General features: G+C 42.9%; 1 protein-coding gene across 4 annotated transcripts in view; it reads right to left on the bottom strand.

Moving 5' to 3' along the window:
• LOC120926768 (bone morphogenetic protein 8B-like) overlaps positions 1-12573 on the bottom strand; it is a 96767-nt gene extending 84194 nt beyond the window's left edge. For 2 of the 4 annotated variants that reach the window (XM_040336953.1, XM_040336950.1), the window contains exon 1: positions 3083-3123. The gene's annotated coding sequence lies outside the window, so the exon portion shown is untranslated. Of the gene's footprint in view, positions 1-3082; positions 3124-12213; positions 12301-12409 lie in introns of those variants that run through there. The other 2 variants (XM_040336951.1, XM_040336952.1) reach the window with 2 other exon arrangements.
• Between the last annotated feature and the right edge of the window lie 10971 nt (positions 12574-23544).

Below are 23544 nucleotides of genomic sequence, written 5' to 3'. Positions count from 1 at the left end.
TTTCACTTAGTATAAATGTTTTTTGATACTATTATATATGGTTTGTGATAGTGTTTGCACTTTAGTAGAATATGCACATATATTTGGTTAGCGCTGCTGTAATTTGCTGACACAAATCTTATCTTTTTACATTTTTTTCACTGATTTATTTTTAAGCAGCAGCTAGGCATCACTCACTTATCCATAAGCGCAACGGTGGGCGGCTATTAGGGCGCTATTTGTAGACCACCCATTTCTCCTACATAATATTAATAACTTTAAATCACTCGTTTAACTTTGTATCCAAAAAACTGTCCCCCTTAAATGGTGACACTAGCCACATAATAAAGTTTAACGCTGCAACATAGGGAGGGTGGGAGGGAACTCCACAGCTGATGCTACTGAGGCGACTGAGCCTCTGAGGCGCTGAACCCCTCTTTTTATTTAAAATTCTCCACAGAAAACTCCCTAAACTGCCCAGATACAGTGGTCACCTGACCAGTTCAGAGCAAAAAAGGGCCAATGGGAAGGCTTCCTGCACTTTTTCAAACTTGAGGAGGTTAACCAATAATACACTAGCAACACCTAACACTGCCCAGATACAGCCTGACCTTTACCAGAGGCCAAGGGCCAAGGGGAACTCTTACCGCAAATTTAACTCTTAGGGGAGAATAGCTACCCCGCTGCGGCAATCCCATTTTCCTTGCATTTTATCAATAAAGTGAGCGTATATAAATAAATCTAGTATATTGACATCTGTGGTGCTGTTTGGATGTTTATTTTTGAAAGGTTTAGTGCTGAGCAGTGCGGGGTGTACCAACATGGACTCCGCCACCTACCTACTGCAGGCATCCAGTTTCTTTCAAAATGTAACATGAAAACAGAATCACAGATGTAAACATACTATATTTATTTATATACGCTCACTTTTTTGCCGCCTTCTTCTGACTGCAGGTGTTCTGTCAGATGAATATACCTTGTAGCGGTGGAACGCATGCGCAGATGACGGAACGTCACTTCCGTTACCTAATCTGTCGCCTATTCTGACTAAACATCTGCAAGCAGTGATTCTTGTACTGAATCCACCTCCTGAAACTCCTCCTCTCAACACGGCAGCAGTTCAGAAGGCAGGCTCTGTGAAATGTGTGACACAGCAGTGCTTACTCACAGGGCATAATAAATATACACCACAAGGAAGTAAATGTGTCTTTTTAAACTTCAAGATTATTTCGATTAATAGTAGTAGGCTAGAAATAATAAAAAAGTATATATTTTTTGCTTTTGTGCTAAAAGATTTCTGTCAGAAAGTTTAAGCTTAAAGTAGAACTATAGGCAACACTTTTTTTTGTCTTGAATAGCGTCGACAGGGTTTAGAAAACTGGTCTGGTTTATTTGTTTGTTGCCCTGTTAGAAAGGTTCTCTCTGTTTGCCCTGTTTACCAATACTACCAAGAGTGAAAGTAAAAGAAAATCCCAAATTTTGGGTTTTCACCAGAACAGGAATAGAGGGGAATCCTACAATGAGGGGACATTTAGTGCTGGTGACTAACAGAGATTCCCTTACTTTAGAGGGATTTCCTCTCACTTCCTGTTTTGGCTATGGGACAGGACGTGAAAACAAATCTCCTCCCAGTGGGACACAGATGGCAAAAAACCTGACCAGGGTTGTAACCCTTCCTTAGTCTATCCAAAGCGAAACAAATGTCCTGCCTAGTTCTACTTTAACAAATCTGCTACAAATTGCTTGGCCATAATGTATCAGTCTGTACTGCCAAAGTGACTTGTGACTCTTGCCTTTATAAATAAAAAAAGAAATGCCCTGCAAAAGACGACTATTTATACTTAAGCCTAATACACGCCACTATTTTTGGGTTGAACGAAAAAAAGCTGACATCTCAGGATGGAGTCGATGTACTAACAATATGGTGTTAGTACAGCGAACTCCCCTGCTGTGCTATTTTGTTCTGACAGAGAAATGGCTCCCTGCCAGAACACTCCGGTCAGCGCTCTTAGTCATTGGTTGAGAGCACTAATCGGGAGTCGGTCAGCTGCTGGTTTTCTGGCTTCTGTCAGACCGGCTGTCATACAGTCAGACGTTTTTTATTGAACTGGCCAATGTCACCAGAAATTTGGCTTGTGCATACTAGGCTTTACCTAAACCACTGCCCATTCACTGTCTTGTATGTAGCACCCTGATAGTAGACAGGCATGGCTAACAAATTTAGCTTGCTAGGTGCTAACTAGCCTGGCTGATAGGGGATTCACTGGTCGCAGTCCCAATAAAAATCGCAGATCACCGCCATTACTAGTAAAAAAATAATAATAAAAAAAAAAAAATTCTGTCCCCTATTTTGTAGGCGCTATAACTTTTGCGCAAACCAAACGCTTATTGCGATTTTTTTTTTTTTTTTACCAAAAATATGTGGAAGAATACGTATCGGCCTAAACTGAGAAAAAAAATGTTTTTTTTTTTAAAACAAATGGGATATTTATTATAGCAACAAGTAAAAAATATTGTTTTTTTTTTCAAAATTGTCGCTCTTTTTTGTTTATAGCGCAAAAAATAAAAACCACAGAGGTGATCAAATACCACCAAAAGAAAGCTATATTTGTGGGAAAAAAAAGGACGTCAATTTTGTTTGGGAGCCACGTCGCACGACCGCGCAATTGTCAGTTAAAGCGACAGAGTGCAGGAAGCTGAAATTTCGCATGGGCAGGGGGGGGGGGGGGGGGGTATATGTGCCCAGTAAGCAAATGGTTAAAGAACGCATAGCAGGACAGGTAACTACAAACAGTTTTCTTTTGTAGGATGTGCTTTATTTTCAGAACAGTAACATGTCTTCTTTAAAGTGGAGCTAAAACCTAAGATAAATATGCTGCCAGGTAGGATTTTATTGCATATGAGACTCTGTATACCACTTCTGCAATTAGAACTCCTCTTCTGTTTGCCAGCAATATTTCTGATATATTGTGAAAGCACACTGAGCCGTGCATGTGTAAAAAAAAAAGGGAACTAAAGCCAGTAAAACAATACATACAGTATATAAGAGTATTTCAAAGTGATATTAAACCCAAAACACCAAATGTAATATATTGCAGCTTACCAATCATTAGATGTGGTGGCTGCATTTGTTTTCTTTTTTAGGCTTTCTACCCCTCTGTTTTCACCTGGTTATCTGGCCAGTAACACACCTCCTGTATTAGAGTGCCTCACTCTAGATGAAGGAGCACAGGGGGCATCTTTGGACAGCGGCAGTCAGTCTGGGGAGACAGGAGTGTTAAATGTACAGTACAAGCAAATTTAAATACACTAACAAATTGAAGTCAAACCCCATGTAATACTCTATATGCAGTTACGGTGAACAGTTTTGTTCCTTTTGGGGTAAAGTTTTTATATAATGTAGCACACTCCTAGGTAGGTGGTAGAAGAGAGTAGAGTTTTTTGGGTCTTTCTGCTTACCAGGAAGACTGCCAGATAAATGTAGAGTGCTCTCTGCCTACCAGGGAGCAGGGATCCATTGGTAGGGTCTGCTCATGGTGCTGCTCATGTTGTCTGAATGTTTCACACTGGTCCAATAGGATGGGGCTTATTGGACAGTGGGAGGAAACCTGACAAATGAGAGCACAGGCATAGTTACAGCTCTGGCCATTGGCAGAGGAAAGTGTGTCAGTGCATGCTGGGTGACTTTATATATGCCAAGGGCACATGTGCTTGTGGTCTTTGGCTGGAGAACGGGGTCCCGAAATGAGGAGGAGACTACCCCTTCTCGGCACAAGCAGAATCAAGCAGAAGAGCCGCACTGGCTATCGGACTTCATTTGTTCGTCTCGTCGTACGTCTTGTACTTTCCAACAACATTTGTGTAACCGTGTGTATGCAAGACAAGTTTGAGCCAAAATCCGTCTGAAAAAAATCCACGGTTTTGTTGTCGGAATGTCAAATCGTCTGTACGCGGCATTAGTGTTGTATGGCCAAGCAAAGAATCTGCTATCACAGTTAACCTGGTGTGGCCAAGTGAGAGTTGTCCTCATCTGTAAAGTTCCAACAATAAATAAAAATAAATAAAAAACTCCTGGATTGATTATTGGAACCGAGCGGATGAGAGTATAGTTGGTTGCGTGAAAAACCCTAGTAACTGGCTGCAAGATAAGGGGAAAGCTAAGCAAAGTCCACACACAGCAATCCCTACAGGGGCAGTTCTACAATAAATAAAATCGGATTATTGTAAGAGCCCCTGTCAGTAGTAAATGGTTTACCTCATCTGTGTAACTGAATCATTCTGCTGGAGAGCTTGTTCTCAACTCCTGAAAACTTTGGTCCTGCTGTATTTTTTGCACACACTCAAGATACAAATTGGAAGTAAATGTACCTCCATTCTTGGTGTCAGTGGTAGTAATAGTAACTCCCAGCATTGGTGTCAGTAGCTGCAATAATAACCGCTAACATTGGTGCCAGAGGCCCAAGTAATGACCTCCAGATTTGGTGTCAGAGGCCACAATAATAGCCTCCAGCATTGGTGCCAATGACAGCAATAATAGCCCCCATCATATATGTCAGCAACAGCAATAATTACCCCTAGCATTGGTGTCAGTGACTGCAGAAATAACCCCCACATTGGTGGTCAGTAATAGCACTGATTCTAATCCCCTGCATTGGTGGTCAGTGGCAATGCTGTTAATTCCCCCTAGCCTCCTTCCTGCCTTAATGGTCAATGGGAATTCAGCTAACCCCCTCCCTGCATTGATGATCAATGGCAGTGTTTCCCCTCTTTGAAGGTCAGTGGCAATGCCGTTAGTCCTCTTAACCTCCACTCTACATTGGTGGTCTGTGGAAGTGTTGTTAACCCTTACTCGACATTGGTGGTCAGGGGAGGTTTTGTAAACGCCCACCCCACATTGGTGGTCAGTTGTAGCCCACTCAGTGTTTACATACTGGTTCACACTGTTCCATACTACTCTCACACTTATGATGTCATATGCCCCGTACACGCAAACGGGTTTTCCGATAGGAAAACTGCGAGGAGAGCTTTTGGCCAGGAATAGCCATGTGTATGCTCCCTCGCAGTTTTTCCTACGGGAAAACTGCCAAACCCGCTGGACAAAAAAAAAGAGAACCAGCTATCTTTTTTCCCGCCGGGATTTCTGACAGATTTTTTCCATCAGAAAACCCGGCAGCAAAAAACGGCCATTTGTGGCCATTTTCCTGTGGGGAAAAACTCAGATGGAGCATAAACACGGTCGGGATTCCCGAGGAAAAGCTCTTATGTGAGTTTTCCCGACGGGAAAAACGATCGTCTGTACGGGGGAAAAGTAGAGAGCAGGTTCTCGGTTTTCCCATCGGGATTTCCGAAGGACCTTTTCCTGTTGGGAATTCCGGTCGTGTGTACCAGGCATATGACTATACTTCTACTGGCTTAATTTCAGTGTCAGGAACACAGAGAGTGTCTCAGTACCCAGCATCCCACTGTCACTCTGAAATGTGCCCAACACGTGGCAGGCCACACAGATATTGCAGGCTGCATGTGGGTACCGGGGGATTGGACAACAGAGGTAGTAATTTCTATAGAAATTGTTTTTTTAAGTTTCATTCAACATAGAACGCTGAACAACCAGTATAATTATATTTATCGTCCCCCCCCCCCCCATGACAAAGTTAAATCACAACTGAACAAACTTGGACAAACTAGTTGCAGAATTGTGATGGGATAGCATTGACTCTGATTCTTATAATATAATATAGACACTGTTGGATATTGTAATACTAGGAATACATAACGGTACAGTGCTAGCACATATGTATTCAACTTAAGGAACTAATATTTGGTGTACAAATAAAGTGATTGGGCCAGATTCAGAGAACACTTTTGCTGGCGTATCTACAGATATGCAGCGTAAGTGTCCAGATCCGCTGTGTCTATGCGCCTGATTCCTAACACTAGATACGCCTGAAATATGGCTTCAGCCGATCGACGTAAGTTGCCGTACGCCGTTGTATCTTGGGTGCATATTTACGCTGGCCGCAAGGGGCGCTTCTGTAGATTTACGCGTTGAATATGCAAATGACCTAGATACGCCGATTCACGAACGTACTTGCGCCCGTCGGATTTAGCTACGCCGTTTACGTAAGGCTTACATTCGGCGTACAGTTACCCCTGCTATATGAGGCGCAGGTAATGCAAAGTAATGCAAAATATGGACGTCGGAACAATCAAATATTTTTACGTCGTTTACATAAGTCGTACGTGAATGGGGCGTAGGTTACGTTCACGTCGTTGCCATTGAGCCGTCGTATCTTAGGGCGTAAATTCGATGTGAATCTGAGCATGCGCGTGCATGCGCCGTTCGTTCGGCGCTTAATTTACATGGGGTCACGATTCATTTCAATACAACACGCCCACTACCAGCCTACTATGAATTAGGCGGGCTTACGCCGGCCCATTTACGCTACGCTGCCGTAACTTAGGGAGCAAGTGCTTTGTGAATACTGTACTTGCCTCTCTAGGTTACATCTCATATGCGCTACGCCCGCACAGAGATACGCCGATCTCTGTGAATCTGGCCCATTATTTGCAGCCATTAATGTGAGCGACTCCATGTTCTTGTGTTCTCAAACACCTATTGTTTCACTTAAAGAGGTTGCAAGGGCCAAATTAGGCCAAGCCAACCAGCCATTCCATAATTTAAAACATTTTTGAGGGCAACCCCTACATCGATAAGCTACCCTTTGCGTAGTTAGTGTGGTATTCTTTTTTTTTTTTTTTTTCTCAATAAAGCATGTTGGTGAGTTTGGAGAGAGACATTTTTTATGTTTGTGCCAAAAAGAGCAATATGATTGTGGGGATTAAGGCTTTTGACTGTCAATGTTTTTTTTTCTACTATACCCAGCAAGCAGAATTTGGAATCAGGGGCAATATCTACTTGTGATACCCTGTTGATTGTATACAAAACCTCACTCCAGTTAACACCTTTTATATACAGTTATATTCACATGTGTTAAACTGGTCATAGATGGAATAAAATTTGAGCAGTTCAGAAAGGAGTGTCTGAATTTTGATCCATCTATGGACAGGCTGGTTGTACCTGAAATTGCAAATGTACACTATTAAAGCAGACCTAAAGCCAAAAAATACCTTTAGGTCCATTGTCTGCCCCTCTGTAGTAAAAGGTTCTAAATGTATCCAACTGGCTATGGTGTCTGATGCTTCAGCTTCACTATAGTCTGGGGTACGTGTGGGCTAGAGGCACTGGTTGTTCCCTGAGCAATTTTATTTACCAGAGTATTACCCAACGTAGATCTGAACTAAACAGGGCGATAAACCGGAACTAAATTCTCATCCTTTAAATATGTATTTACTGCAGAATTTTTAAGATTTTTTTTTACAATAATGTAAATATGCAAAATAGTTTTCCAATCAGTTGTATGTGTATGGCCAGATTCCCACTGTTGCTGCATGTGCAGTATTGTGCATTGTGTTAAGCCAGCCTATTCATTTTGAGTGGACAGCCGACACAGCAGAAGATTAATTTTAATGCACATTCACCTATATGGCAACTTTGTGCTTTCCTAATATGGGCTAACGTGTTTAAACTATTTAAAATTGTTCTATGGTCACAGCTTACTGTTTCATTTTATAACATTAGCATTTCAATAACTATACAAACAATAGTTATTTTTAAAAATCCAATAAAATATTACTGTAAAAATCTCCTTTAATGTTGTGAGTTCTGCCTGTCTGCTGGCCATCATTTTCCACAACTTTCGGGTTCCCTGCATGCTTTGCAGCTTCTCTTCTGCTGTTTAATTTCAATTTCTAAGGACTACATATCCCATGGTTCCTAGCTGTAGTTCAGAAGGCAGGCTCTGTGAAATGTGTGACATAGCACTGCATATTCACTTACACATTTAGGGCAAAGTGACAGCCAAGCCCAACCTATTTTCAAACCCACCCTTTCCTATAGGAGAGACAAATTTTGTTGGACGGCTGGAAAAAAAAGTTACCTAAATTGGACCACATCTCGTATGCACACCGTGAAGATGGACAGATGCGGAAATTTTGCTGAAATAGGGAGCAAGGTGAGTATTTAACACAGCAGGCTGTACTAAAGTGGGTGGATCATTACACAGCGTACAAGTACTTACCTTTAGCATAAAGTGTTTAGCCCAAAGACACACTCCATGTCCCAACCTCTGATAACAGGACACATTAAGAATTAAGCATAAAATAATTTGTTAAAAGAGAATTATGGGATTTTTGGGGTGGGAGGGGGGAATCATACTTACCTAGGTGGATGCAGCATTGTCGGCTCTAAGTCTAAGAACTATGCGATTAAACACCTCCAATCGTTCAGTTCTCAGAGCTCCATGAGCAGAGGGCTGTGGAGGGGGTGGAAGCGGCCGGCTCAGGCTTTCCGTGGCTCACTGAGAGACTGAACCCCATGCATGTGGTTGCGATCTTTCCCTTGTCTGGACCAAGGGCGGATCCAGAGTCTAGTCTCGGGAGGGGCACTGCCAGAAAATAAGGTGTTGCTTACAGAACTCAATTAGGTGTCCGGTGTGTCCGCTGCAATGTTGCAGTACCGCTAAAAAATCAATGATCGCCGCCATTACTAGTAAAAAATATTTAAATATAAATGCCATAAATCTATCCCATAGTTTGTAGACGATTGTCAGGGACTTCAGACATGGTACAAGAGATGGTCAGAGACTGCAGACGTGGTACAAGGGATGGTCAGAGACTGCAGACGTGGTACAAGAGATGGTCAGAGACTGCAGGCATGGTACAAGGGATGGTCAGAGACTGCAGACATGGTATAAGAGATGGTCAGAGACTGCAGGCATGGTACAAGAGATGGTCAGAGACTGCAAACATTGTACAGGAGATGGTCAGAGACTGCAGACGTGGTACAAGGGATGGTCAGAGACTGCAGACGTGGTACAAGGGATGGTCAAAGACTGCAGACGTGGTACAAGAAATGGTCAGAGACATGTATTTGTCACGTGTATATTTGCAATAATTTGTATCTGTTTAAGGGCCCTCCAGATGTTGACTGCGAGTGCTTTTCTTCCCCTTCCCCCACCCCCAATTTTTCTTTTGTATACCCCTCTCCCCAATTTTTTTTTGAAAACTTAATAAAAAAACATTGGAAACGAAATGGTCAGAGACTGCAGACGTGGTACAGGAGATAGTCAGAGACTGCAGACGTGGTACAGGAGATGGTCAGAGACTGCAGACGTGGTACAGGAGATGGTCAGAGACTGCAGACGTGGTACAAGGGATGGTCAGAGACTGCAGATGTGGTACAAGAGATGGTCAGAGACTGCAGACGTGGTACAGGAGATGGTCAGAGACTGCAGACGTGGTACAGGAGATGGTCAGAGACTGCAGACGTGGTACAGGAGATGGTCAGAGACTGCAGACGTGGTACAAGGGATGGTCAGAGACTGTAGATGTGGTACAAGAGATGGTCAGAGACTGCAGACGTGGTACAGGAGATGGTCAGAGACTGCAGACGTGGTACAGGAGATGGTCAGAGACTGCAGACGTGGTACAGGAGATGGTCAGAGACTGCAGATGTGGTACAAGAGATGGTCAGAGACTGCAGACGTGGTACAGGAGATGGTCAGAGACTGCAGACGTGGTACAGGAGATGGTCAGAGACTGCAGACGTGGTACAGGAGATGGTCAGAGACTGCAGACGTGGTACAAGGGATGGTCAGAGACTGTAGATGTGGTACAAGAGATGGTCAGAGACTGCAGACGTGGTACAGGAGATGGTCAGAGACTGCAGACGTGGTACAGGAGATGGTCAGAGACTGCAGACGTGGTACAAGGGATGGTCAGAGACTGCAGACGTGGTACAAGGGATGGTCAGAGACTGCAGACGTGGTACAAGGGATGGTCAGAGACTGCAGACGTGGTACAAGAAATGGTCAGAGAATGCAGACGTGGTACAAGGGATGGTCAGAGACTGCAGGCATGGTACAAGGGATGGTCAGAGACTGCAGAAGTGGTATAAGAGATGGTCAGAGACTGCAGATGTGGTACAGGAGATGGTCAGAGACTGCAGACGTGGTACAAGGGATGGTCAGAGACTGCAGACGTGGTACAAGGGATGGTTAGAGACTGCAGACGTGGTACAAGGGATGGTCAGAGACTGCAGGCATGGTACAAGGGATGGTCAGAGACTGCAGACGTGGTATAAGAGATGGTCAGAGACTGCAGGCATGGTACAAGGGATGGTCAGAGACTGCAGATGTGGTATAAGAGATGGTCAGAGACTGCAGGCATGGTACAAGGGATGGTCAGAGACTGCAGACGTGGTATAAGAGATGGTCAGAGACTGCAGGCATGGTACAAGGGATGGTCAGAGACTGAACACATGGTACAAGAGATCAATGCAGCCTCATCAGTGCCCACCATTGCAGCCTCACTGTGCATATGAACGCAGCCCTACCTTTGTGTATAAATTCAGTCCCACTTTTGTATATTAATGCAGTCCCACTTTTGTATATCAATGCAGACCCACTTTTGTATATCAATGCAGACCCACTTTTGTATATCAATGCAGACCCACTTTTGTATATCAATGCAGACCCACTTTTGTATATCAATGCAGTCCCACTTTTGTCTATGAATGCAGCCCCATATTTGTCTATGAATGCAGTCCCACTTTTGTCTATGAATGCAGCCCCACTTTTGTCTATGAATGCAGCCCCACTTTTGTCTATGAATGCAGCCCCACTTGTGTCTATGAATGCAGTCCCACTTTTGTATATGAATGCAGTCCCACTTTTGTATATACATGCAGTCCCACTTTTGTATATGAATGCAGCCCCACTTTTATATATGAATGCAGCCCCACTTTTGTCTATGAATGCAGCCCCACTTTTGTCTATGAATGCAGCCCCACTTTTGTCTATGAATGCGGCCCCACTTGTGTCTATGAATGCAGCCCCACTTGTGTCTATGAATGCAGTCCCACTTTTGTATATGAATGCAGTCCCACTTTTGTATATACATGCAGTCCCACTTTTGTATATGAATGCAGCCCCACTTTTGTCTATTAATGCAGCCACACTGTGCATGGCACTCACCATGGCATTGCCTCGATCACACACAGCAGGTATCTCCTCTCCCGACGTGTGTCATGGAACAAACAGGAGCTGTAGGTCTGTGTTCGGCCCTAGCAAAGTCCCACCCTATGGGCTTGTGTGATAGACAAAACACTGATTCAATCAGTGTTCCATCTCCATCTACTATCACACGAGCAGGTCTAGCACAGGCAGCACAGCCGAACACAGACCCAGCTCTCACACACAGCGAGAGATGCCCGATGTCATACACGCAGGAGAGAGGGGAGTGCTGCAGTCAGCTACAGCTCAAAGCAGCCTCAGGACAGGCAGCCTACCAGCCCTGGTGATGAGAGAGGGAGAGAGAGTTAGAGACTCGGCAGCGGGAGCTGCAGGCACCGCAAAGCAGTTTAAAAGCCAATGTGACATGATTGCCTCGGGGGGGGGCAATTTCCCTGTTGCCCCCCCCCCCTGGATCCGCCGTTGGTCTGGACTGACTCTGTGATGTCAGCCAAACAGTGGGCTTCAGGAGGTGGAATTTATGCCTAATGCAGATTAGTGCTTATTGTTTTTGTGAGGGGGGGGGGGATTTTTGCTTACACATATTGCTCATACATTTTGGGGGGGGGGCAGTTTGGAATATTCGCCCTGGCTTTAGATGACCTTGCCCCTGCTCTGCTGCCAGGTCATGGTTAAATTACAGGGGGGTAACGGGTCAATGGCCGGAAGGAGCAGCCAGTTTGACTGCTCTGCTGTGTCAACTTTAGTGGCACCAGATACAAGGATATTGAAGAACATTGTCCTTTTTCATGGAAGTTAGTCTTCTAATGCTTTAAAAAAAAAGGTGCCATCTATATTCTGATGCCAGCCCTGCAGCTACCGTGTGTAAAAGGCTTCAGCAGAAATATCATTAACTGTCGGGACATTTGTTTTTAATATCTGCACAATGCTTTCATTTTATTACAGAAAGCAGCCCTGTGCTCCCTATAATGAAATGCAGGTTTTGGTTTACTGAACTCAGTCTGATCCAACCCCAAAGTACGTTGGAGCCTTCTCATTAGCACAACATCAACAAACACATGGAAGCAGGGCTTATAGGTACTCTAATATCAGACCTCAAAAGTGATTTTTATCTTAGTTCTGTCTAGTACAGGGATATACTTACATGTATATAGCACAGGAAACGTTCTCTTCCTTCTGTCCTAGATGCTTCTATGCCGTTCTGTGAAAGGATTACCACACATAAATAAGGCTGAGAAGAAATTAAGCGATTAGATTTCATTCACAAGAAAGTAGCTTTCCTCAGCACATAGAAAAATGTTTAAGGAATTAGCAAAAAAAAAAGTATTCTGTTTTCTTACCTTATTTTTCTTCTTTAATTTCTGTGTTTTTACATGCAGTAATATTAGATTACTTATCTCTACATACGTTTACTTGTGACTACATCAGTTAATATGTGTTGCCTACAAAACAATATTTCCAAATTCTTCCAATTTCATGTACAATGCAGATATTCAAGTTACACCCAGACGCATAAAGTCATTAATTATGCGAGCTGCACCTTTTTCGAACATTTTAACTTGTTGCATTAATGCAGGTATATGCTGCCTACATGACTGAGGCCTTATACAGCAGACCCAAAAGCATCGCTTTTAACGGCTAACTAAGTGGTTTCTATGCATATGTCAGCAGGCTTGATGCATCAAATGTCAGAAAATTATGTGGTATTCCCACTTGTATAGATTGTTCAGTGTTGCTTTGGAAATACCCATCTGCATGTTACAAAAGACAGGCCAGCTACGAACAGACCTTTGGATAAATCTAGTCTGAATTTGGCATAGCTTCATCTCTCAACCTTTCTTTGAGTGATGGCCTGGTCTGTCTGACGGAACCCTTGAGTTGCAGGATAATACACACAAGGGATTTAAGGTGGTGGAAAGTGATGCCACTGTCTCCTCTCCCCCCTGTGGGTGCCCTGTGGGACCCCCTCTGTATATATGTGCGGTGGGAGGGCATTCATCTGCCAAGCAACTAGTCTTTACACTTGGTGTCATTCCTACACTGCTTCCATTTGTGATTGGACTGGAAGAGATTACCACTACATATCAACCTCTTAGGAGATCATTGTCCTGGTAATTTTGTTAACCACCTTTAGCTGCATCTCAAGCTAGAACAGCGAATCTTGTCTGGATTAAGGCATTCTTCCTCTCCCTGCTTTATGATATATGTGATGATGTTTATTGTGTATGTTATATAGGGGAGGACCTTGGAGGGATAGGGAATAGGGATTATAGCGGTGCCTAGAAAAGTATAGATTGCAAATAGTTCTTAAAGCGGGGTATCAGTCATAATTTTTTTTTTTTTTCTGGCCAGTTCAATTGAATTACACTACACATGACATTAAATATAGTAAAAGATCCCCAAACGATCGCTAAAGCAATCTAACAGTTGCCTTCATTCTGTGGCCATTGCCATCCTACGTGTGGGCATCTGAAGCCCAGTACATTTTTTTCCCTGTTTTAGTCGCAAAGGTGCATGTTGGGTAACCAGCATGCACCTCTTGATCTCGCACGTGTGCAGTACAGCGGTGCTCGTAGCACAGGTTGTTTGTGCCGTCCCGCCCCGTTGTTATGACAACGCGATTTTTCGGCACAGAAGAGCGCACCGTCTCCTGGGAAATTATGACACTCATTTCCCAGGAGTCTGTGCGGCTCAGTTAGGAAAAGAGAAGGACCACGGTCCAGGAAGAAGGCAGATTCGAAATTCTGCCTAGCAACAGGCTATTCCAGGCAAGTAAGAAAATTTTTTCACACATAACATTTTTAAACTGATTAAAAGGAACATATTGAAGCAAAGTGTGATTTTAGGGTGGAGCTCCGCTTTAAAAGATTTATGTTTTTATTATTACAAAAAATTTTTTTTGGACATACAATACATACACAGGTGCGTTAAAAATCAGTGCAAAAATAATACTGGCCAAGGTATTAACGGCCCACTGAGGTTACAAATGATGAATCCCTACATGTTTCGCCAAACATTGGCTTCTTCAGGGGAAGTAGTGGTAACCTGTATATGTATAATGGCTCTAAAGGAAACAAAAATACATCTTAGTTGATATTCACCAAAAAATTGTACATTAAGAATTAAAACACCAACATGTTTCAATTATTATGCTGGGAGCATGACATGGCTCAAAGGACCTCTTCTCTCAGGGTTTGCACTAGTTAACAGGATGTGCTCGAGTTTTTGTATGTGCCTAATTTTTTGTATGCCTTTTTAGGGGATGATTACCCCATAGTAATCATTTTAATAGATTTATAATAAAAAGATATGTTTTTATATACATGATGTGGTGAATTATTCTGAATGAAGGTCTCAACACCTAGCAGAGTCCTGCTTTTCTTCATCATTGTATAACAATCAATACTTGATTAACTGGTAAAACTGGTAAAGAAAAAGGTCACATGTGACGCTGAGCAATTCTAACAAGTTACACTTAATAGAGTTAATTTTCAGTTAAGTTCTGAGCTAAACAAGGACAATGAGCTATAATTGTAGGGCTGCCCACTGACATAGCAAGATATATTTTCATGTCTATTAAACTGCTAAAAATAGGAAATAATCCCCTGCCCAATCAAACCAGCTCATAATACCAATGGTAGAGGCTGGTATACACAGAACAAGAGATCTATGAAAGACGCTTAGCCCGACTTGTTCATTCAGCCATGCCCTGTGACCTTTGACCTCTGGGAACCCGCCTTCTGACCTTTGACCTTTGGGGGAGGTCCCTGTTCCAATTCCTGAGTCCTAGCCATATTCTTCAATGGGAAACCCTAACCCTAACCCTAGCTGACCTTTGACCTATGAACTTTAACCCTAAGTGCATCTCCACTTAGTGATTCTCCCCACCCTAAACCCCTACCTTTCCCAGATCCCGCTCGGTTTGTTGGAAAAAAACATAAGTGCATTGCCACTTAGTAACTCTCCCCACCCAAAACCCCTACCTTTCCCAGAACCCGCTTGGTTTGTCGGAAAAAGGGGAAAATGATTTTGTGTGGCTTTTAAAATAGGGACTTCAAGAGGGTCTCTAAAAATGGGATCACCTCTCAAAACTGCAGGTGGGTGCCAATGGGCCCAGGACTGTTCTGCCCCACTAGTTTCCTAAGATGGTGGGTGTGGGTAATTGGGGTTTGGGAATTTTGTGATTCTCATCTGCTCGTTTTAAGGGTTTTCAATGAAGCCAGTGACAATATAGAAACATCCAGTAATCAACAACCTTACTACAATATTCTGTAGTAAATGACTGAGCCAATCACAACATGGAACCTAGGGTGTGATCATTTCCAGAAACCCATGCACTCCAATCATAATAGGAAAATAGATTCATGCACTCATTGTGTTGGAAGCGTCAAAGCTCCCATTTGAGAATGCTTTATTTCTCCACATTCTACCAGGTTTAACAATGCAGAAAATATAATTATAAGCTATGGTGGGGGGTGTTTTTATAAAAAATAAATAAAAAAATTCAGGTCATTGTTGAGTTTATTGTGATTGTTCATTTGGGTGAAGAGCGGCACAGGATAGTATCTATCTTCTCAAAGGCAAATAATACCCAGAGTGGTTTCTCAACTTCTTGGGGTAAAACTGGTATAGAAACTAAAGACTGCCAATGAGATGGAAAACTGCGATGGAGCATACACACGGCCGGGATTCCTGACCAAAGCTCCATCGCAGTTTTCCTGTCGGGAAAACCTCTCGTGTGTAGGGGGGAAAACTTACTGAGCAGTTTCTCGGTTTTCGCCTCTGGATTTCCGGCGGGAATCCCATACGCGTGTACGAGGCTTGAGACAAAGGTGACATCATCCTACTTTCGGTAAGATCTTTAGAATGTAGATTAGCCCAAACCTCACTGAGAACATGCTCCCTACACTGTGCTGTAGCATCTTCTAATGAGACTTGGAGGATTTGGCCTCATTAGCATAGGAAAACTGGCGGGAAAAAGACCGCAAATTTGTCTTTGCTGAATCTAGATCTAGTAGTGTTGTCACACACTATAGTAGCTGTTATAACTATTTACAGTACCTATTACAAATATTGGGTATGGTATCTGATATCATTATCAAAAGAAGAATTTACCTAGCCAAAGAGGCAATTTACATTTACTAATAATTCTTAAAACATATGGAAATATAATTAGTAAAACTTTTTAACTGTGAGAAAGGATGGCATCTCTGTTTAAAAGTATTACTATTGATGGTGGAGATCATATATTTCCTACATGCAGAGCACCATCTGATGGCTGAAAAAGAGAAACACAGCCCATTAACTCAAAAGGAAAGGTAAGGATACAAAGTTTCATACATTTAGGATAGAATTAAAACTGTTCACAATGACACACAGTCAAGGATGGGCAGTCATACAAGCATGCTGATTTTCATAAATATACATACATATACATGTATAAATACAAATAAATATACATGTATACATGCACTGTTGGAGCCATATGGGCCCCAAAAATTTGAAAATGTTTTAGGAGAAACATTTTTTCTTCTAAAATCACAGTTGGTTTGTCTAAGGTAAAAAATACAAATTCATGCTTCCTGGAGTTCTTCTAATACACAGCAATCTATCTATCTATCTATCTATCTATCTATCTATCTGTCTGTCTGTCTGTCTGTCTGTCTGTCTGTCTGTCTGTCTATCTATAGTATTATATTTTAATATACTTAATGAAGTCAACCATAAATGATATACATAACATAAACAGTAGCGCTTAGTGAAGGTGACCCGATTAACTATTCAAGGACACGTGTATATATGGGATGAAAGGATAAGGATGTTGCAAAATATTAATCGTTGTCTCAGTGTTTTCAAATTTATTACCAAAAATAGTGGGACACCTACCTTTACACACACATGGGGCCAGATCCACGTACCCTGGCGCATATTTCTGTCGGGCGTAGCGTATCTAAGATACGCTACGCCGCTGTAACATACTTTTTTTTTTTTTAATCCTCAAAAAATGCGCGCCGTAAGTTACGGCGGCGTAGTGTATCTTTGGCGGCGTAAGGGCGCGCAATTCAAATGGATGTGATGGGGGCGTGTTTTATGTAAATACGTCTTGACCCGACGTAAATGACGTTTTTTTCAACTGCACATGCGCCGAACGCAAACGACGTAAAAAAAAACGCCGGCCCGGATGTACGTTCGTGGATCGCTGTATCTAGCTAATTTGCATACTCGACACGGAATTAGACGGAAACGCCACCTAACGGCCGGCGGAAAAATGCACCTACGATCCGACGGCGTACTAAGACGTACGCCTGTCGGATCGAGCCCAGATGCAGTCGTATCTTGTTTTGTAGATACAAAACAAAGATACGTCGCGGGAACTTTGAAATTACGCGGCGTATCAATAGATACGCCGGCGTAATTCTTCTGTGGATCTGGCCCATGAACTTTAATGGCATTCCAGTCTTAGTCCGTAGTGTTCAATTTTGATTTGGCCCGCCCTTTGCAGGTATAACAGCTTCAACTCTTCTGGGAAGGCCGTCCACAAGGTTTAGGAGTGTGTCTATGGGAATGTTTGACCATTCTTCCAGGAGCGCATTTGTAAGGTGAGGACAAGAGGGCCTGGCTCGCAGTCTTTTGGTCGCTCTAATTTATCCCAAGAAAATGTTTGCTCAGGGTCCAATCTATATTTAAGATGGCCCTGACACACATGACCATTTTTTTTTTGTGTACTAGAAAATGAGCATTTCAGATAAAAAAGCAATATAAGGTCCAATACAATGTTATCATCAACTGTCTTTATGTTAGTGAACTCAGTGGATAAGTGCAACTGCTTACTACAACACAGAATACTAGATAGCAAGCATTCAACCCACTTCCTCTGACCCCAGGCTGTCATAGTCTCCCCCAGTCTGTAATTGGATGGGGAAGGAGAAGAAGCACAGTTATGAGCTCATCTTTCTGTCACTCTGCTCTCTCCTTGCACAACAGCACACCTAATTGGTTCCTTGTACTGCTTCTTCCTCCTTTATTCTGAGCTCTGCTGCACAGGGACTGCGAGAGGCTGATACCAGGTCATATTTAGATACTTGCACTGCTAACATTTAAAAGAACATTTAATGTTGTATTAATGAACACAGAGCAGCATTCATTTGTATTTAATTAGCTAGATTCAGAAAGCCCCACGCATCTTTGCGGCGGCATAGTGTATCGTATATACACTACACAGCCGTAAGTTAGCAAGGCAAGTACTGTGTTTACAAAGTTACGGTGGCGTAGCGTAAATGGGGCCGGCGTAAGCACACCTAATTCAAATGAGGATGTGGGGGGCGTGTTTTATGTATATAAAGTGTGACCTGACGTGACTGACGTTTTTTAAGAACGGCGCATGCGCCGTCCGTGTACATATCCCAGTGTGCATTGCGGCTAAGTACGCCGCACGGACGTATTGGTTTCGACGTGGACGTAAATTACGTCCAGCCCTATTCACGGACGACTTATGCAAACGACTTAAAATTTTCAAATTTCGACGCGGGAACGACGACCATACTTAACATTACTAGTCCAGCTATTTGATGGAATAACTATACGCCTGAAAATGCCTTACGTAAACGGCGTATCTGTACTGCGTCGGCCGGGCGTACGTTCGTGAATCAGCGTATCTAGTGATTTACATATTCTACGTCGAACGCAATGGAAGCGCCACCTAGCGGCCAGCCTAAAAATTACACTTTAAGATACGACGGTGTAAGACACTTACGCCGCTCGTATCTTAGCCTAATTTAAGCGTATCTGGTTACCAGAATACGCTTAAATTTGCGTCGGCGCAGATTCAGACTTAGGCCGGCGTATCTACTGATACGCCGGCCTAAGTCTTTCTGAATCCACCTATATATGCCTAGACTTGGGCTAGGTTTAAGCGTGCAGCAATGTTGCCATGCCTCTAAAAAATTATCCGCATTCTAATCACTTTCAAAAACAATTGACAGGTGGTGGTGTATAAAATTAGATAAGTGTGCAACCTAAAAAACGTATGCGATACAAAATATATAAATCTAAAAAGAAATTATCCATAAGTCCAAAGAATTTGATAAAAAAATATAATGAAAAAAAGGTCCTCGTCGTTAATATAAAGAGTTAATATCAGTACATTTGTTACAGCTCATTAATTAAAACAAACATAATAATGCTGCATATGACACAGGCATTCACTCCAAGGTAATAAACTAGCTAAAACACACAAAGAAGTTTGCTGTCTAAACATACAGTACTGTATAAGACAAACACTAGTTATATAATATGCATTATTTTGCAGACTAACATACAAAATAACATAAAACTTCCTTTCATATTTTCTAAAGAGGTAAAAAACAATTATTTGTTTTAAAAAAATAATAAATCAACACACTGTGTGCACAGCATCAAACAATACTTTTTCTTTTATCAGCAAACTAAGAACATTTATGTGTACAAGCTGCATGTGTTACCTCATTGTAGAAGTTAGCATGTTTACAAATCAATCAACAGATCGCTGTTTACGCCAAAATCGCCTTTGGATTTGCTTATCCCTGTGCTTGAGCCATGTCTCATGCTTTCAAACTGTTTATTATTTATGTTTTTTTATTTTTTATTTATTTATTCTGGTTTCTCCTTCATTTGTGCTTCTGCGAGTTTAGTTTGTTAACCCCTTCCCACCCAGCGCCGGCATCCCTTTAAATGGGTCTTTGCTCCCAGTGGTCACATGATTGGTAGCCTGTCCTGCAGGCTCCTGATTGTGGCTAGAGACCAAGAACTCTCAATTTCTCGGTCATCCATGGACAGAGTTGTATAACATGTGGAAGTTAAAGCCGCCCTTGTTGCTGCCATAGATAAGCATTAGATAGGGAGCAAAAGGTTAAAGTGTTATCAAACCCAGGACCCTGCATGCACTATATCTGGTCTCCCACAGTACACAGAGCATGGAATTGCAATGTTGTTTTAGAAAATATAAACTGCTAAATACCTTTTCTCATCAGCAGTATATAGCAGTCTTATAACTTCCATCCGTGTCTGGTTAAAGCTTGTAGAAGGAGTTTTCATTCTTCTCTGACTGTCCTATGAGGCTGCAGGGCTCCAGACCCTCTGTCTGGACATGGTTAGACAGTGCTGGTTGGCCCTGTGCTGATCACATGCACTTTCCCAAGTAAAAAAAACAATACACACCAAACTGAGCATGCGCAGTCTGACTCCAAAGGCTCTGTCTTATCTGGACTTGTCCAGGAGACAGTGCAGGGAGGGGATCAAGCAGCCTTTTTAGAGCCTTCAAGACTGATAGACCGTTTTCATAGGACAAACCGATCGTGTGTCGGACCCATCGGTTTGTTTTCCATCGGTGAAAAAAAATAGAACGTTTTAAAATTCTCTTATGGATAAGAAAACGATAGAAAAAACTATCGTCTGTGTGGAAGTCCATCGGTCAAAAATCCACGCATGCTCAGAATCAAGTCGACGCATGCTCAGAAGCATTGAACTTCATTTTTCTCAGCACGTCGTAGTATTTTACGTCACCGCGTTGGACACAGTCGGATTTTTGACCGATGGTGTGTAGGCAAGACTGATGAAAGTCAGCTTCATCGGATATCTGACGAAAAAAAACATCGGATTAGATTCCATCAGATATCCGATCGTGTGTACAGGGCTTAACTGAAAAAAAAAATCTCCTATCATTTCGTGCCTTCAGAGAAATTGTGTGGAAATATCCCCAACATGAACACACAGCAACAGTGGATGCTCTTATGGGGCACAGGGGTGCCGCCCCCCTAATCCATGCGCCCAGCCCCTTATCTCTATGCAGGGCATCAAACGCATTAATTTTAATGGTGTTTTTTTTAAGCACATGATTAGACCCCGAGGCTCTAATTGGCTTCCAAAAGGGTGGGTTCGGGTTGCAGAGTCAGGAGCAGGAACAGATGAGCAATACTGGAACAGAAAACCGGATACCTCAGTAATGCAATAGACCAAAAGGCACTGACACAAGGCACTAGTGCAGTTTAAATAGCCTGCCTGGCATTTGTGCACGTTTGCTCTACTGCGCACCTGTTCGTGCATGTGTGCGCTGCTGCACATGCACACCTGTGATTTGGCCACAAACCAACCACTTCTGTGCATAGGGATGTGTTTTTCCTGGGCATAGTGGCAGCTTGGGAGCCATTCGCTCCTGCTGCTGTCAATCACAGCCTATGAGCCAATGCAAATTAATGGTGAAGGTGGAATGTTGATAGGGAGGAGGTTTCAGGTATGTGTGGGCAGCCCTAGGTGTACAGTAGTGTGGACAGGAGTTGGTAATTTCCTTCTGTTTGTTTTGTGGACATTATTTGGCTGAAGTAAGCCAGTATGTTTTGTGTTCTTGTTCTTGTTCTTGTTCTTATTGAGCTGCCACCGTGTGGCTATTTATGGCGCCACACTAATTACATTAAAGAAAAAAAAATACATTCCTGCTTCGCTTAACTCTTGTATTAGTCATTGTTGCCTATGGAATTTTTGTGAAATGTATTTAAAAGTGTTTATCATTACTCGGGGGTGTCACCAGACAATATTTAAGAGGGTGCTACGTTGGTGATGGGATTATAAATTGTGGAGCTAAGGTGGTCATCACAGCACACCACCTGTTCCACTCTTATAGGGTGGGTGTGACCAAAAGTACATTTCTCCAGTGTATTTCTTCACAGTTTATGGCTTGTAGTGTGCCAAATTTCCTTCTTTGTATATACAAAAAAGAGTTGTGGGGCCAGCAATGATAACCCCCAGCAAGTTTCAGGGCCAGCAATGATAACCCCTAAACATTTCACAGTAATTAGCCCCCAGTCTGGCACAATAATTAATCCTTCCTTGACGCTTCCAGCTCCACTATCAGGTATGCTACACCCAGTGAGGGGAGCCACTGCTCTAGGTCACTGCGCTGGATCAAGATTGGGCTCAGGGAAGTAAGAGGGGGCTGGGGGGGATGCACACAGAAAGTTTTTACCTAAATGCACAGAATACATTAAGGTAAAAAAAGAAAAACGTCTACCTTTAAGGCCTTGTACACACGGTCGGACCGGTCCGATGAAAACGGTCCGCCGGACCGTTTTCATCGGACATATCCGCTGCCTAATTTTGGTCTGATGTGTGTACACACCATCAGACCAAAATCCCCGCAGACAGCGAACGCGGTGACGTGGCCGCGACGATGACGCTGCGACGTACGCGACCAGTTCAATGCTCCCACGCATGCGTCGAATCACTTTGACGCATGTGGGGGATTTCGGCCCAGCGGACATGTCCGATAAGTCGTACAGACGACCGAACATGTCCGACGGACAGGCTTCCAGCGGACATGTTTCTTAGCATGCTAAGAAACATTTGTCCACTGGGAACCTGTCCGCTAGGCCGGAAAAATGTCCGGTCGGCTCTACACACGGTCGGACATGTCCGCGGAAACTGGTCCGCCGGACCAGTTTCAGCGGACATGTTCGGTCGTGTGTACGAGGCCTTAAAGCCGAAATTCCAAGCAGCTTTTTTTTTTTTTTTTTTCAATAACAGTTTTATTTAGAGATTGTTCAATGCAAAAGAAAATAGAAAATACATGCAAGACATTCCTCGTAAGTAGTGAACTTTTTTTTTTTTTTAATACAGTCTGTGTAATTAAATCAACTTTGGCTATTATACTTAACCCTAATTTGGAGCTGTCCCATGGTAACCTGTTTGACAAAAGATACAATTCATCCTCTAAGTTGAATGATGCCCAGCATCACTCACTACATAAAACTAAGAACATAATGTGAGTTTAGGGCATCATGAGCCGATCCCCAAGGTGGTGTTACCACAGCACCTTTCATTTACGGTGTAATGGACCAGAAAGCAGCACTGTTGTCTTCATGTACAGTATTTATAATAAACAGTTATTTTCTAATTTGTACATTGGTAGATAGAATACCTCTTAATAGGGATGTTTAACTATAAATAGACATTAAACATTGTATATAAAGTGTTTGGTTACCCTAAAAAAAAACACAAAAAAAAACAGATCCTGTTTCCTTATACCATTAATAACAGCACAGTGCTTCTGTTGTGTAATTTGGTCCCTTCTATCGCCTAAAAAACCTGGCTGATCCTGCCTGGCTATGCCCTTCCCCCTGTAAACTGACCATGGTGTAACATGACTGCTTAGCCCCCGACATCTTGGTCAGTTTACATGCCTCCGTCATCCGCAGCCCTGCTCTGTCCTCTCCCTTCCCTCCCTGCCTGTCAGCTCTTACCAATGATTGCTCCCTCCTGCTGCTATCATAACTACAATAAAAACATACAATCCCCTTAGCAATATGTGCCCCAGTGTCTCACGGCGCTCACATGACTCCTCAGATCTCTCTCCTTCCCTCCTCCCCGGTGGTAGGTCTTGGCTCCTCCCACTATAGCTGACAGCCGGGTAGGGGAAATAGCAGAGGAGTCACGTGAGTGCCAGAAG

The sequence above is a fragment of the Rana temporaria genome, chromosome 2 (genome assembly GCF_905171775.1).
Source record: "Rana temporaria chromosome 2, aRanTem1.1, whole genome shotgun sequence".
NCBI classification, from domain to species: Eukaryota; Metazoa; Chordata; class Amphibia; order Anura; family Ranidae; genus Rana; species Rana temporaria.
Note: the sequence above shows the minus strand (reverse complement) of the source record. Positions and strands in the feature narration are given on the sequence as shown.